This window comes from Pinus tabuliformis, chromosome 4_2, assembly GCF_031772625.1.
Source record: "Pinus tabuliformis cultivar Carrire ecotype Pingquan chromosome 4_2, CPIR1, whole genome shotgun sequence".
In the NCBI taxonomy this organism is placed as follows: domain Eukaryota; kingdom Viridiplantae; phylum Streptophyta; class Pinopsida; order Pinales; family Pinaceae; genus Pinus; species Pinus tabuliformis.
In genome coordinates this window covers 839,087,861-839,103,195 of record NC_142304.1, presented here as the reverse complement: position 1 = coordinate 839,103,195, position 15,335 = coordinate 839,087,861, and the positions used below count along the sequence as shown (strand labels likewise).

The 15,335-nt window shown below is 34.2% G+C and overlaps 1 pseudogene; it reads left to right on the top strand.

Moving 5' to 3' along the window:
* The first annotated feature begins 6,839 nt into the window (after nt 1-6,839).
* LOC149172285 (putative eukaryotic translation initiation factor 5-2) lies at nt 6,840-7,510 on the top strand (annotated as a pseudogene).
* Nucleotides 7,511-15,335: the final 7,825 nt, after the last annotated feature.

The following is a 15,335-nucleotide window of genomic DNA, read 5'->3' as shown; positions in this document are numbered from 1 at the left end:
TAAGATTTTAATAATTATCTAAAATAAAATTAAAATTAAAGTCCTATTTCATAATAAATATATCTACTAACATACTTATTTATAAATTTTTAAAATTTTTTAATTATAAATATATATATATATATATATATAGTAAGGAACACACCAATCACATGACACATAACTACTAGTATACATCTGGGGCTACGACTTGTCCTCTTCTCTGTAGCTCAGGCTCCAACAATGAGATTTAGACCTAGGTCTCTCTAGTTCCAACAATTTCACTTGTTTAAAATTACTAACTAAACTATCCCAAAACATATATCTTAATTATATATATAGATATATAAAATCACTTTAAACAATATTCATACAATAAACCTAAATAGTAGGAACAATTTTGCTACTTTATAATCATGAATATGCATCTTATATTTTGTGATATCACCTTTACTTCTAAAAGTCATAATTATATAAACACTATGAATATAATGTTTATTTTGATATAGACAATAAGAAAAAACATTTTTTCTCTACATGTTAACTGCATAGAAGCTTTTACCCTCGCTGCTGCAAAGAAATATACATACAAACAACAAGGTAGTCATGAATTATTTAATCTTCTTTCTTTGCAGAATCCTCCTCTCTTGATTTCTTCTTCCCTTTCATCTTTTTCTTCCAGTAAAAACAGAAGAACACACAACAATGCCAGTCAATGAAAAACTTCATTCTCCCAATAATGTATCAATTATCAGAGATCTATGAATTGCAAATAATATTTCTGAAATTTATCCAAACTTTGAGGCTTCAAATTTTCAATTGTTATCCTAATCTTCACACCAACGAATAAAATCTTGGCGTGCTCTGAAACTACGCAACAAAAGAAATTAGAGTATGTATTTTATGTATTAATTATGCCGTAAGGTGTTATTTTAAAAAACAACTTCTCTAGCTGCCACGTCTACTTGTCTACATTATAAAATGAAATTTTAAACTATTAAAATATTTTAGGCCATTAAATCCACCTCTTTCATTTACCCCCAAATCCACCACCTCTTTCATTTACCCCACTAACTGCCTAATTAACTCACTAAGCCCTACTAATCTCTCTTCCTCCATTAACTATTTTCATGTCTTCTTTCCCAAAGTAAACTCTTCTGGCTTGCATGTGATAGCTTACCCAGTTTCTAGCTTTGCCTGCCTTTCGGAGGTCCAAGTCGCGAGACCAACACCTTCCAACCACATCACAATAAATAGCTGCACATCCATGAATCTTATAGTGGCGGAGAAAACAGCAGCTCCTGCACCAGACAAAATTCCCTCCGTATATTTGATGTGCAAAATCCCAATCGGACTCAGTCCCAACGTATTAAATTGTTTCCTTTCTGGACCGAAAGATTGACATCCTTTTTGTACCTATGCTCTGAATCGTTATAGCTTCTTAATCTCTTCTATATATATATATAATTTAATTATAAAAAAATATTAGGTAAGTATTTAATCTCTACAGAATATTATAGAATATTTTTAGTAGTAGTCACATATCAACTATTGATATTTATCTCCAAAATAATTATTCTTTTTTTTCCATCTTATTTAAATTGATTCATTAGCCAAAGAGATAGCTCAATTAGGTCAATTGGGGATGCCCTTGTTATGAAGTTTTATAAATCATGACATTTAAAGGAAATGTCTCATAAAGTAAGTAAGTGTTTTGATGCTTACCATAAATTTATACCTATAAATATTTACCAACAATTTCATTTAATAATTAAATTAGTTTAATTTAATTTTAAATTAATCTTATTGATCTAACGCTCCGCGACATCATCTCCCCATTGATATTTATTCTGACCATTTTTTATTTCATTATAAACTAAACAAGTCATTAACAACTTTATAATAAAATTAACTTTCTAATAAAATTTATAAAAAATAAAATGAAAATAAAAACCATAAATTTAATATAAATGAGTGAGTAAAATCTGGAAAAAATCATATAATTAAACCAATTAACCATAAACCAAACAACATAAAAGAGAAAATTCTCATTACCATTAATTAATAATTAGTTAAAAAAATTAATAATTTGTTTGTCTCATTAAAATAAAATTCTAAACAACCAAAAAGAACCTATAACATTAAACCATTATCAAAATAAAAATCAAATACAAAAACATTTAATAAAATCAAAATAAACAATTAAATACAGATTTCATGATTTCTAAATTCAGTTACTAGTGTTAATAATTCAAAATAAAATAAAAAATCAATCGAATACAAATTTCAATATTCTTAAATTCACTTAGTAATGTCATATAATGTTATTTTTTTTAACCACATGGTGAATCGGTAACTGCCAGTCCTAATTTATGGGAGACCCAGGATCAATCCTCGTAGCTGCCACTATAACTCCAAGAGTACATCCAACTACCTGCAAGTTGATATACTAAGATCCTATGATTTAATCCTCGTAGCTGCCACTATAACTCCAAGAGTACATCCAACTACCTGCAAGTTGATATACTAAGATCCTATGATTTTAGCAAAGCGATACTCTCGGGGAGACCCAGGATCAATCCTCGTAGCTGCCACTATAACTCCAAGAGTACATCCAACTACCTGCAAGTTGATATACTAAGATCCTATGATTTAATCCTCGTAGCTACCACTATAACTCCAAGAGTACATCCAACTACCTGCACGTTGATATACTAAGATCCTATGATTTAATCCTCGTAGCTGCCACTATAACTCCAAGAGTACATCCAACTACCTGCAAGTTGATATACTAAGATGCTATGATTTTAGCAAAGCGATACTCTCGTGCCACCAAGAACCTACTTCTCGAGCATCCACGATAGCAGGCCAGTGTACTCAATGAGATTTGAACTACGGTCTCCCAGGCTTTGTCCAAGTAAACTTACCGTCAAACCAAGCATCACTATACAATGTTATATAATGTTATTACCGAATCCAACTTTAAAGAAATGTGCGGCATTGAATTCCATGTCACTGAGCATGTATCTAAAGGCACAAATGGTCATCCTTCTTTCTTGCCCATGTCTTGTAGATTTAGCCTCTACGTGAAAACAACGACAATACGTATTATTTCCATTCATTTTAAAGAAAGAACATTGAACCCCCGCATTAAATTAGTATTTCCCTGAGCATCCAGTAGGCAGTGGTGTTATTCATCTCATCATAACAGAAAAAGCACATTCTATCTGCCTCACCTCCCTCGCGTAATGACAAGGAAAAGTTGTATATAGAAAAAGTTTATTTACTAGTCTATATAAGATATTTAATGCGGATGGGATGGGATGTATAGGTAGATCATTAAATTTATACTTAAATCTAACAATAAACATATACAACTTAATCATCTTTATTTTGAATACTTTTTAAGAACTCTGAAACGAGACTGAGAACTCTAGCGATAGAGCCATGGAATCCTTCGTGCCCTCATCTGCACTGTACTCCAGCTATAGGGACGGGAGGAAATGTACAGAAGCAGATCCAATGGCGACGAAGCGCCCATGCCCACCGCAAGGAGAGCCAATGCACGACACCTCTAGTTATTCGCAGCTGCACCGGGTTCCATGAGTAAAAAGAGTTGCGAGAAGAGGAAAGAGAACATCAACGAAGACAACGCTAGTTTAGCTGGCCAATATGCTACCGGATCTGAGGTCTAGGACAACCTATCCTCCTCACACCTACACTATAAATCAAAGTCTGATATTGCTGCCCCAGTAAGGCTTTTGCATGGATCCGGGCTGATCCCTTTCACCAAGGCAGGGCGTATTAACCTCAAATCTACCATTGATCCAATAGATCTGGCTTTTAACAGGCAGAAGGGCCCACACCAAGCCCAGATCTGGAGGCCTGCTCACACAAAGTCTCCCTTCTGCCCTGGTTCACAGCCCCAATATGCAGAGGAAGATAAAATATGGGTAGGGTTGTCTGGAGCCTGGCAATCTCCAATATTAATGCCGACCCTCACAGCTCACGTACCAGATCCGATAAAAGAGGACCTCAAATTCCCAAAAGACCTGAGGGGCAAGCAGATCGATAGTGACCTAGAAGGCTAGTAGAGGACGAAGCACAGTGGAACAACAACGGGACAAACAAATCTGATAAAATCAGGCGTTTGGGCAATAGATCCCGCAAGAATGCAGATGGACATACACCCAAAAGAAGAGGATCTAACACAAATTACCATAAAAAACCTTGGAAGGCAAGCCAGTTTGCTAAAGGATCTCGGATGGGAGGAGAACCCAAGAGTTAAAGAATAGAATCTAGAACTAGCTAGGTATTCCAGTGCATCTGCAAAATTTGATATGTTCTGGGCACAACTTACAGGACAACCTTACACTCAAGGATTATGGCATCAACACGGATACAACCATAACAATTAATCTGCGACTGAAGGGGGGAAGTGTTGGAGCCAGCTCTAAAAGCACAGGCTCCTTCAAGGAAGCAGTCAAAGGCAAGGAACAAGTCAAAACTACAGCATCAGTGGAGCTTCCAGGACCCTACATAGTAGAACAAAAATCTAAGAATCCCACACTCACCATTGCCATTCCTAGGGTAAAAAACCTATACAAAGATCTTTATTCCACTTCTATCATATGTAGATTTAATGGGTTTTGGCCAAAATCTGACACTTTAGACCAATGGATTTATGAGTTCTGGTCACCAGAATGTGAGATTTACTTATGTCCAAAAGGTTTTTTTCATATTCAGATTCATAACAGAACAAGAAAGAGAATATATTCTTAGTAGAGGGCCATGGTTTTGGGGCAATGCAGGACTATTTATGTCCCCATGGTTTCCGAATTTTGATGCTAATACAATGGTGGTATCAAAGATGCTAGTCTGGGTTAGGTTTCACAACCTCCCGCTACATTTTTGGCATCATAAAGCATTAATAGATATAGGGAATGCTTTGGGGAAATACCTCAAGACTGATGAGGACAGAATCTCAAGGGGGATATTAAAATTCGCCAGGATATGTGTCGAGGTAGATCTTAGTGAGGGGCTACCAGATAGCATCAACCTGAATTTTAATGACACACAGTGGATACAACCACTAGATTATGAAAACACAACTTTCCGATGTCGTGGATGTCTACAAACAGGACACCTCCACAGTGCCTGTCCTAAAGCAAAGCAAACCCTCAAGGGAAACAAGAAGCAACAGAAACAGCCAAAAGGATGGCAATGTATAGCCCCTGGAGGAAGAAATCGAAAATGCAGAAACAACAGTACACCAAGCAGGAACTGAGGAACAAAAGAATCAAAAGAGCCCACCAAAGGAGGAGGAAGACTACAGTAAACAGCCACAACAAAACACACTTCAACCAACAGGAAAGGAAATAACGGGCATCAAGCAAACTCATGGATCAAAGGGATCCGAATCTGACAAAGACACGCTCACTGAAAACCAGCTTTCCATTGTAATGGCCACCCCCAACACTGGAGGTTGGTGTAAGGTGGAAAAGAAGAAGGGGAGAAAAGAACCATAGTTAACCTTCTCATATTTTTTTATTTTTTTACTATTTTACTTTTCTCTTTGTCTGCCTAGTATCCTGTGAAAACAGGTACAGGCCATATGCATATGCTATTAAGCATCTACAAAATGTAATTTTGTCATTATGAATAAAATTACGACTTTTTCCACGGGAAAAAAGAAAAACATATACAACTTAATTGAATTAAATATCTTATAAATCAGTATAATTACATGTGATATTTGCATTTGATAATTTATAATTTATAATTTATAAATATAGCATTAAATATCTTATAAATCAGTATCATCGAAAATTTTAGGGGTTAATGTTTGTCTAGTGGGCTAATTTTTCATGATTGTTTGACAAAAATTCGTCAATTTCCAATCTTTATAAAAGCCCAAATTTTAGAATAAAAAATTATTTCACTTTAAAAATCCCCAATATCATATAGTAGACACTCTTCTTGCTTATGTTTGTAGTAGGTTTGGCCCTTCCTTCATCATGTGATAGAGAGAGGGAAGAGTAAATTTATAATAGAGATAGGGATGCTCAGTAGGATAAACCAAGAGGGATGTTCAGGAAGATAAACCATTTTCTAACTACTTTTGCTTGATCCAATGGCTGAACATCCTCCAATCATCTAACATATAATCCAAGCGCACATAATGATGACAAGAGGGAAAGAGGTAAGTTTTTCTCAAAAGAAACGCCTTACGCCGTAATGAGTGTTTTCAAATGAGAAGCTATCCATTTTGATTTTGTTTGAATGAAACAATGAATTTACAATGTTGGGATTGTATCTGACCTAGGCCACAATAATAAATTTAGAGTGTTTTTAAATTTCTTTTATTTAAAAAATCCAGAATCTTTAATATGGTTGGATGTGTAACTACAGGATTTCAAACTTGGAACTTTAAAAAGCATATTATTCTTCCTTTAGTCTATTCTCACTAAATAAATATCATATTTTTCATATTTATGATTTTTTTGTTTGACCCACAAGGATTTGAATATTTAATATCATGATTTACTTAGTATTTCATAAGAAATTCATTGGACATTTTTCATACTGTGCTAAAAACAAAAATATACCCAGTTATTTTTCTACATTAACAACTACATCTAAATTGTATGACTAACAATTGCACCACATGTTACAAGGGAAATGTCGTAAGGCACTAGCATAGGAAAGAATAGAGTAGAAAAAATATTTTGCTGAGGGTGCTCGGGAGATAGGATGACCATGATGAGGAAGCTGATGATGGAGTGGAATGACAGATTGATACCTCTATTGAGGCTACTAAGAAGAGGATCAAGGAGCAACTGACTCTTTCTACCAGTAAAATGGTGATGTTAATTATACATGAAAAAGGTACAAAACAACATATTGATATGACGGTTGTAGGGAATACCATTTCAAAGAACACAATGGTTGAGCCTGAGAGCAAGCCTGCTATTGAGAATGGTAATAAATCCACAAAACTTATGTCAGAGACTGAGGATAAGGAGGAAGAGAGTGATGTTTATGAGAAAAAATTGAAGACAATTAAAGGGATAAGCATTCACATTAAGCTTCTTGATGATTTTAATTATTTTCTTCAAAGGAGAAAGTCTCCTAATCAGTTGGAGGAGTACACGCAATCTCTTAGTGGTTCTCCTCAAAAAGTGAAGATTGTGTCGTTTGAGGGCCTTAAAAAGGTGTTAATAAAGGATTTTCCAAGGAGGTTCAAAAGAGAAACATTTGCTTGTCCAAAGCTCTTCATAATGAAGATTCCTAGTTGTTTTTGTTGAATATAATTGATGCTTTTTGCAAGCATGCGAGTGCAGATGCAATCAAGGAAGTTGCTTTGGTTTTGAAAGTTTTATATGATGATAACATATTAGAAAATGTTATTTTCCAATGGTATGATAACCATACTTTGGGTGCACAAGGCAATAACTCTTAAATGTGGAAAAATGTTAAGCCATTTGTTGAATGGCAAAAAAATATCAACTTATTTGTCTTTTTGTTTTAATTACTTTAAAATAAATCTAAAAATTCATATAAAAATATCTTGTTTGATATAAAGATGAAAATATTTTATTTATAACTAAGAGAGAGAGTGAAATATTTTTACCATATCTCCTTGGTATTGGGTTGTAATAACAAAAACTAATAGACATTTTCACCATCTTCTTTTTATTGTGTTATAATATCAACAATCAATAAAGCAAGAGCTTAGAGTAGGAATATGTTTTACAATACTTTTAAGTAAAACTAACAAAATATGTATATTTTTTCTTATTATTATTATTATAGTCGACATTATTTTTAATTTTAAAGAATATTTTATTTTTATTTTAAAAGTGAGGTTTACACCTCCAAATATTTGATCCCTCTCGGTGTTTCATAGATCCGAAGTTAAAACATCTCAGCTAGTTGTAAATACAAAACACGTTATTTGAATAAATTACATTAACTAGTGTAATGCACATTAAATATAAGAGTTATCATGAGCTTCAAACCATATTCCAATCCTTGTGCTATATCGCATATGATCAAGGTTTTTAGCTAATCCCATTTAGCCTTTCATGTGACAACATAAATACATATTTAAACCAAGTTTGTAATATAATCCATCCACTATAAAATGCATTTTAGAAGTTCTCAAAACTGAAAAAATAGGTCTGGTAAATAAAGTGTCCATATCCACTATAAAATGCATTTTAGATGTTCTCAAAATTGAAAAAATATGTCTGGCAAATAAAGTGTCCATAATGCACATGTGAAACATAGAATCATGCACCATATAATGATATACTAAAATAAATCATATGCAATACTTTTAATATGGGACCCCACCTACTCTAGTTGGAGCATAAAACATGGATACTAAGCTTTACAACACTTTGGACACTTTTCTAACACCAATGTGGAGGTTATAGTTTCAAGTTCAAAGGTGGATTTGGCCCAAGAAATAATAAATCTCTTGAGTTTATGACTCTAAAACCACTTTTTCTCCTATATATAATAATAATAATAATAATAATAAAGTCATAAAGTTACAAGTGATTGAAGACCAAATAAATAAATATGATAAAATGGATGAAAGAGAAAAATTTATAAACATTTATCCCCATTATTAAAGGAAGTTTAAGAGATTTGAAATGCTCTCATCTACCTTATTTTTAATGATATTTATAAATAAAGAAAATTATATGAATGATTTTATACTATGTAAGTAGGTTTTGTTCCCTATAGATGGATAAGGAATATCCTCAAGTATGTAGATTTAGCTCCTGATTATTTTATGTGGTACATTGAATTTTTTAATACATTTTCGAAATAACCACATAGGGATGGCATAGTCCATAGACCTTATGAAACTCATCATTTTGAGTTTATTTAAATGCTATCAAAGAATATGTAAAACAAATTTTTGTTTTGTTTATTTAAAAAATCGCGAATGTTTTTTTTTGAAAGGAAAGTCATTAACTTTGTCTTTGTTTAGAGTCATGTTTATGGTTGTGTTTAGCCTAAAATCTCTTCTTATAACAATTTATCATATGCTATATTTTTTTATAGTAGTAGGAATAATAGTGGTCTAATTTTACCCCGATCGGGGTGTGTGCTAGAGGATGGCAGGGACTATGGACAAGTATGAAGAGAAAAGGAAAAGTATGCCCCACCGCCCCCCACATGCTCAAGGAAGTGGGTGCGGTGGCCCTTTGCATAAGTACATGCAAAGGTGGTGGGAAAGGTGACAGGCACGACAGGGATGAGGTGAGAGGTATAGCTGTTAAGGCAAGATAGGTGAGGGTGAATTGTATTACGGTTTGCGGAATTTGGAGTTGGAGCATCAGAGCAAGAAGGTGCCAGCATCAACGAAAACATCCTTGGAGCGAAAATGGGTATGTATCCTGGCCCTGTGCCTCCCTTGCAGTGTTGACATGGTTTGATTTTTGCTGGGGGGGAATGGGAGAAACTTAGGAAGGGAAAATGGGAACAATGTTGGCGAAAATGGCAAAGGCATTGCGCGACGGTAGTATGGCTTTGCGTTTTAGCTTTGAGGCAGTTAGGAATTGATCTGGCCAGTGGTTGTGAGGCCCTTCCTGAGGGTAGCATTGAGACCCCAAGGTTTACTTGGGGCATACCGGGAGAGCCCGGGTACTGGGGATGGGTAGATGGCAACTTGACAATAGAGGCTAAGGGTATCAAAGAGCAATCAAATTGTTGGGCTAGTTGGTGGAGCAGTGGAGGCAACCCCGGCAAGACCTGGAGAATTGGGAGTAGGGGTTGGGCAGAGGAACCTACTAGGACTCATGGGGGGGAGGAAGGGTATGACAAGGGTAGAGAAGCGGCGCTGGCCTTACTGGGCACAGGGAACGGGATGGCATATCACGGCATGGGGATACTTGCATGGCCAAGGAAGGGGACCGCCAACCATACAGGGTATGTGAGGTACCAGAGAGGGAGGAGAGCGAAGCTTGAAAGGATAAGGAGACTGGCCTCATCTTATGACTGGGCTGTCACCCAACCTAGCCCCTGTTCTGAGCATAATTGGGTTAAGATAAGGAATAGTGAGAATGTTGGTAATAAGAACTCCAAGCAAGATAGTAAAATGCACCAAAGATAGAGGTTAACACCTCTTTCGTGTGAACAAGTTTTGAACAGTGCGGAGATGGATCGGCTAGCAAGAGGAAGGGTTTGCAGAAGACAAGGGAGGGAGCCTGCAAAGGCCAAAGATCCGAGCATGTCGGAACCACGAAGAGGAAGGAAGTCAGTTGAGCATCTCATTAGTGAAGCCACCGCGACATACTAGGAGGGAACGGATGAAGGAATCTGTAATTTGTTGGAAGAATGGGAGGAAGTAATCAAGAAAAGCAGTGAGACAGAGGAGGAGATAAAGAAGTGGAGGACATTAGTCTCAGACCTTGGGAATACTAGAGGAAGGATAACCCAATTCAAACAAAACTTATACCTCTACTAGCTTATGAAAAGCGTGTTGGGTAAGGCCATGGAACAAATCTCGGTGGGGATGGCTCTATCCCTCCAAGACATGCCCAACTACAATGGGATTTGCAGCGAATCCAATTCCAACTCCAAAAGTAGGACATCCCACTGGACAGAATTCAAAGGCACATACCATGCATCATTAAATTGACAAAGATGCATGGGGAAACTATAAAGGATTCGGCAACCGTGGAATTGGCATCGGAAGAGCAGCAAGGATAGTTAGTTAACTTGGTTTCTTTTTGTTTTTATGTGCGGGTAGCATTTACTTTACATTATGCAGGTTTAAGGATAGATAGACATATAATGTCTTGTCAGGAAATAGAGACATACTTAGCTTCATTAGAAAGATTGAAACTTTATTGTTTTTGAATGGCCTATAATGAGGATAGGTGGCCAACAGACTTGGTTTCCCAATGGGAAAGTTGAGGCCACCTAGCATACGTATGTGGTGTAAATTTGTCGTTTGTAAATATGAAATGAAATGTCCTACCAAACTTAACAAAAAAAAATAGTAGTCTAATTTTAAGGTTACAACAAGATAAACACCAAATTGGTGTATGACACCCCCTTGTTTGTGGGACAATTGACCCTCCTTCATGCAAGAATTTTACACCTAAAGTCTACCTAGGTGTGCACATATTGTACCCCCTTCTAGATTTGAAACTCCATGTTTTCATTAATGTGTTTCCTTTTTTTCTTTTCATCGTTGTGGCAAAAGCACTATATAATATTCTACAAATACTTTTTATTTATTTTTTCAATTTATTTTATATTGATTAGCCACAAAATTCTTAGTATGAAAATCTAATGCAGTTGTCCAAACAAAATGAAATACATGCAATTCATAATACTAAAATCCAATAGAGTTGCCCAAACAAAATGAAATACATCTAATTCATAATACTAAAATCTAGTCCAATTTCCCAAACAAAAGGAAATACTTCCAATTCATAATACTAAAATCCAATCGAGTTGCCTAAACAAAATGAAATACATCCAATTCATAATATTAAAATTTAGTCTAGTTAGATAGGATGATATTAAAGAAAATAATTACCCATACAAAATGAAATACATCTATTTCATAATGCTAAATTCTACTCCAAATAAAAAAAATTCCATTAAAAAAAAAAATTATCATATAAAATAAAAACATCTAATTAAATAAAAATCATATAAAAAAATAATTAAAAACATCCATTTCATAATACAATTGAAATAAATTTCAATAATTAATTTTATTTTTTAAAATTTAAAATTCTATTACATTTAACTCTATTAAAATGGGGTTGTCTTTAGTGTGATTTTTTGAAAGGTGGATTTCTGGTATATTTTTCCAGTTTAATTTCTCTAAAATCATGCAGGAATTCATTGAAATCACAAGATTGATGGGTAAATCTTGTACCAGAGAAGTACCCTTAGGGTTTTTAATGTTGTTGAATCCATATATACAGTCAAAAAAATATTTGAAATAATATAAATCAAGATTTCACCTCAAATTTTTTCACCAAATTTCAACACACCTAACTCATAAACAACTCTTATTAAAATACTAAATGATATTAAAAAAATAGTTACCATTTTGTAATACTAAAATGTCGTCTAAAATGTCGTCCGGACTGGAATACTGAAATGTCGTCCTGATGCGTACTTTTGAGAATGTAGAGGTACTTTCGAGAATGTAGTTGTCGGCACGCAGAGAGTAGTGGTTGAATGTAACCAGCAGATAGTCCCAGCGGGAAGTCCTTTCGGACTGGCTATCCCAGCCCTGTTCTCACGACTGCAACAGGGTTTGGCCTCCCACAGTAACAGCTACAAGATGGAGGTAACAGCTCCAAATTCAGCCCCCATCTACGGGTAAGCATTCTGCAGTGCGCAAGAAACCGACTGCGGCACCTGCCTTACTAAATCTCCGACACGTTACTGCACGATGGCCATAATGCCATCGGTGCTCAAGTTAATTGACCTGTCTTCTGTTACGGCAAGGGCTAACCAGTCTGCCATAGGGCATTAAATGCCCGCTCAGCTGTAAGCTCGTTAACTATATCTAACACGCGCGCTCGGTGACTTTCTAAACACTCCGTCTCCACCTCGTGTTATATAGCTAACCAGCTTGCAGATAAACGAGCATTTAATGCCCTATAGCAGGCTCGTTAGCCCTTACCTTCTGTTACCTCCGCTACGAGCAGTACCCATTATTATAGTATCAACTACTCTACTGCACGGGAAGATTGCGAATACATTTAATATCTCTATTTAAATAAAACTGTTATAGGGAAGTATTTTATTTAATATTAATATAGAAATATTTTATTTAAACTAACATTGATATATTTTTTAAATGTTTATTTCCTATTTCATATTAAAAACTGATTGAATTATACAATTTTTTTTAATTGATTTTTTTACTTTTATTCCAAATAAGTATTGAAATATTTAATTTATGATCAATTTCAAATATATTAATATTTATGAAATTGATAATAAAATATATTTGTTAGTATGGAAATTCAAATATTTTATTTAAGATATTAAAATATTTTTTTCAATTATTTTATATAATTATTTCTATAAGTATGTCTATTTTTGAATAAGCCTTCTATAATTTTAATTCAACCTTCATAGCATATGCCATAATATTCATAGTAGTATTCACAGATCAAGAGTTAAGATTTATCTCAAATTTAATTATGTTCTTTTAATTAATTTATGTCAAATTAATTAATTAGAAAGAATGCTATGCCAAGGTTAGTCATATTGGGTATGCGGTATTAATAAGGCATGGTATTGTCACAAAATCTATTTGGGTGTTAAGAATTTCCATGGTAAAGTGGCACTTAATCTAGATGTTTAAGACTAGTAATTGCACCAGATGTTGCAAAGGAAACATGGTGACGTAGCAGCATAAGAAAGAGTAGAAAGTCTAGCATAGAAGAAAAAAGATGTTTAAGACTAGTAATTGCACCACATGTTGCAAAGAAAACTTGGTGAGGTAGTAGCATAAGAAAGAGTAGAAAGTCTAGCATAGAAGAAAAAAGATGTAATATGTTATGTAATCTAATTGAATATTTAAATATGAATTATTTTATTTGAAAATAAATTTTAGGCTTGAAGAATTGTTTGGATAAAGAAATTGGTTTTTTATAACCTAAGGTTAGTATAGATAGTATATAGAGCATATTGACTTGAGGACACAACAAACTATGAATGTAATGAAGAGCATCTGTAATGATAATTTCTATCAATGTGAAAGTTATCTACAAGTCAAAATCTTTGGAACTCCAACAATGAAAATTGTTGGTCATCATATGTTGGAGCCTTCAACAGAAGTAGATTAGCATAATGGATTGTTAATTGGTGAAACTTATTCCATTCCTTGGATTACAAACTAATGGGAAAGAGTGTTATGTATTGGGGATGTTGTAGGTGAAAAATTGATTCTGAATAGAGGAATTGGACTATGTGAAGAGAGCTTAAGGCAACCATAGGTAAATCGCCTTTTTGGATTCATAGTTTTAGCTTAAGGGCTAGCCTTTATTACAATGAGAGTTGTTGAGCCTATGACTTTTTCACAATTAGTTAGTAGATATTTCCTAGAAATGTAAGTGTTCATAACTTGTGATTATGCTGCATTAATGTTGTTTTGTCATGGATTATATTACTTTCCAATTTGTTCAATTCTATTTGCAAGTTTAAGTCTGCATTTTTAATTTATGATTTATGATGAACAGAGTTTTGAAGTAATATATATTTAGAATACAAAAAGTATCTCTTATACAAAATGGTGAAAATTCTAAAGTAATCATACTCTTCATAGGCAAGACGAGAGATCGCAGCCATTCTACGAGTATTCGGTCCCTATGGATCATTTTTTCTTGTTTCCTCTATCATCCTCGATACAAAGAAAATTAATAGGAACTATTATCGAATCTAACAACATTCTATCCCAGATTTGATCATAATTAACAAAAGATTTTTTTTACAGATTCACAAATAACTATCCAATGAAATACTTCTAGTGATGTTGGCTTCTCTAGTGGTGTACCCGAATTTTTTATGGGTTTAAGGTATCAAACATCACTATCACCCATTTCTCCTCACAATAAGGTCCATTCAAATAAATTTTCTAGCCATCACAACTAACGCCCCCAAGATCACCTATTAAAAAGAAAATTAACATAACCAATTGATCAAGAATTTAAGATCATTTAATGGCTGAAAAAGGTGAGCTAACACTAATATGCATTCAACGTCACATTCCTATTTGGAATGAAATAAGGTGAATAACACTAATATGCAAAATCATATTCCTATTGGGAATGAATGAACAAATGGTGTCTAAGCAAACATCACCATGTGATAAAAACCAGTTAATTAAACCAATCAAGTATAATATTCATAAACTAAACTAAGATGCATTCAAATATTGTTCCTAGTTTTTGGAATGAATGAATATGTGGTGTCTGAATAAAAATCATTATGCGACAACCATATAATTAACTAAACCCATATTCATACTTTCTATAATAATTCACAACACCTTAATAATAAGGCATAAAAGCCTAATAAGGTACCCACTAAATTAACTAAACTCATATTCATACTTCCTATAATAATTCACAACACCTTAATAATAGGGCATAAGGGCTTAATAAGGTACCCATTAAAGCCAATCCTATTAAGGGTGTTTTAAGTTCAGAGTTGTGCCTTTAAAGTACAAGCCAAGATTTGTTTCCATTAAGTACTCATTGCTTTTTCCAATTAAACCAGGTATATAAGAAAATATTTTGGGGAATATTACGTGAGTTTCCCCTATGATCTCCTTAGATCATAAGGGGACCAAA